The 1,952-nt window shown below is 47.3% G+C and overlaps 4 non-coding genes across 4 annotated transcripts; all 4 read left to right on the plus strand.

The window, feature by feature from the left end:
- Nucleotides 1-105: 105 nt before the first annotated feature.
- LOC123173550 (5S ribosomal RNA) lies at nt 106-224 on the plus strand. Its single transcript, XR_006486318.1, has one exon. It is a non-coding gene; the product is annotated as a 5S ribosomal RNA (ribosomal RNA).
- A 373-nt stretch (nt 225-597) lies between these two features.
- Nucleotides 598-716, plus strand: LOC123173661 (5S ribosomal RNA). The gene has a single exon (XR_006486410.1). It is a non-coding gene; the product is annotated as a 5S ribosomal RNA (ribosomal RNA).
- A 373-nt stretch (nt 717-1,089) lies between these two features.
- LOC123173493 (5S ribosomal RNA) lies at nt 1,090-1,208 on the plus strand. Its single transcript, XR_006486265.1, has one exon. It is a non-coding gene; the product is annotated as a 5S ribosomal RNA (ribosomal RNA).
- Nucleotides 1,209-1,578: 370 nt separating this feature from the next.
- LOC123173647 (5S ribosomal RNA) lies at nt 1,579-1,697 on the plus strand. Its single transcript, XR_006486396.1, has one exon. It is a non-coding gene; the product is annotated as a 5S ribosomal RNA (ribosomal RNA).
- Nucleotides 1,698-1,952: the final 255 nt, after the last annotated feature.

Raw genomic sequence — 1,952 nt, forward strand, 5'->3', positions numbered from 1 at the left:
TATCCATTATTAGGCAACGGTTCTAATGGTAGTAAGAATGACAATCATCTTTGAAGTGGACCTGGGAGTGGCAAGCATAAGAGACGAAGGCGGGGGTAACATGTCGGATACGATCATACCAGCACTAAAGCACCGGATCCCATCAGAACTCCGAAGTTAAGCGTGCTTGGGCGAGAGTAGTACTAGGATGGGTGACCTCCTGGAAAATCCTTGTGTTGCATTCCCTTTTTAATTATTTTTTGCGCCTCGTGACAAACATATCGCATGTGCGCGATATATATTAACCCCGTTATATTATTTTTGACATTTGCGATTTGTTTTAGCTCGCTGCTCATTGGCCACGCGTCTAGAGGCGGCTTTGTGGCGCGAGGAGCGCCTTCTGAAAGGGGTAAAAAAATACGTGTTGCTGCGGTATAGAGGGAGGGATGGAAACCGTGGTAAACTCGTCTCCGTGTTTGAGGGGGGGGGGAGTAAGTAGTATATATAGGGCATTATCCATTATTAGGCAACGGTTGTAATGGTAGTAAGAATGACAATCATCTTTGCAGTGGACCTGGGAGTGGCAAGCATAAGAGACGAAGGCGGGGGTAACATGTCGGATGCGATCATACCAGCACTAAAGCACCGGATCCCATCAGAACTCCGAAGTTAAGCGTGCTTGGGCGAGAGTAGTACTAGGATGGGTGACCTCCTGGAAAATCCTCGTGTTGCATTCCCTTTTTAATTATTTTTTGCGCCTCGTGACAAACATATCGCATGTGCGCGATATATATTAACCCCGTTATATTATTTTTGACATTTGCGATATGTTTTAGCTCGCTGCTCATTGGTCACGCGTCTAGAGGCGGCTTTGTGGCGCGAGGAGCGCCTTCTGAAAGGGGTAAAAAAATACGTGTTGCTGCGGTATAGAGGGAGGGATGGAAACCGTGGTAAACTCGTCTCCGTGTTTGAGGGGGGGGGGAGTAAGTAGTATATATAGGGCATTATCCATTATTAGGCAATGGTTGTAATGGTAGTAAGAATGACAATCATCTTTGCAGTGGACCTGGGAGTGGCAAGCATAAGGGACGAAGGCGGGGGTAACATGTCGGATGCGATCATACCAGCACTAAAGCACCGGATCCCATCAGAACTCTAAAGTTAAGTGTGCTTGGGCGAGAGTAGTACTAGGATGGGTGACCTCCTGGGAAGTCCTCGTGTTGCATTCCCTTTTTAATTATTTTTTGCGCCTCGTGACAAACATATCGCATGTGCGCGATATATATTAACCCCGTTATATTATTTTTGACATTTGCGATATGTTTTAGCTCGCTGCTCATTGGTCACGCGTCTAGATGCGGCTTTCTGGTGCGAGGAGCGCGTTCTGAAAGGGGTAAAAAAATACGTGTTGCTGCGGTATAGAGGGTGGGGTGGAAACCGTGGTAAACTCGTCTCCGTGTTTGAGGGGGGGAGTAAGTAGTATATATAGGGCATTATCCATTATTAGGGAACGGTTGTAATGGTAGTAAGAATGGCAATCATCTTTGCAGTGGACCTGGGAGTGGCAAGCATAAGGGACGAAGGCGGGGGTAACTTGTCGGATGCGATCATACCAGCACTAAAGCATCGGATCCCATCAGAACTCCGAAGTTAAGCGTGCTTGGGCGAGAGTAGTACTAGGATGGGTGACCTCCTGGGAAGTCCTCGTGTTGCATTCCCTTTTTAATTATTTTTTGCGCCTCGTGACAATCATATGGCATGTGCGCGATATATATTAACCCCGTTATATTATTTTTGACATTTGCGATATGTTTTAGCTCGCTGCTCATTGGTCACGCGTCTAGAGGCGGCTTTGTGGCGCGAGGAGCGCGTTCTGAAAGGGGTAAAAAAATACGTGTTGCTGCGGTATAGAGGGAGGGGTGAAACCGTGGTAAACTCGTCTCCGTGTTTGAGGGGGGGGGGAGTAAGTAGTA

The sequence above is a fragment of the Triticum aestivum genome, unplaced genomic scaffold, assembly GCF_018294505.1.
Source record: "Triticum aestivum cultivar Chinese Spring unplaced genomic scaffold, IWGSC CS RefSeq v2.1 scaffold140664, whole genome shotgun sequence".
NCBI lineage: Eukaryota > Viridiplantae > Streptophyta > Magnoliopsida > Poales > Poaceae > Triticum > Triticum aestivum.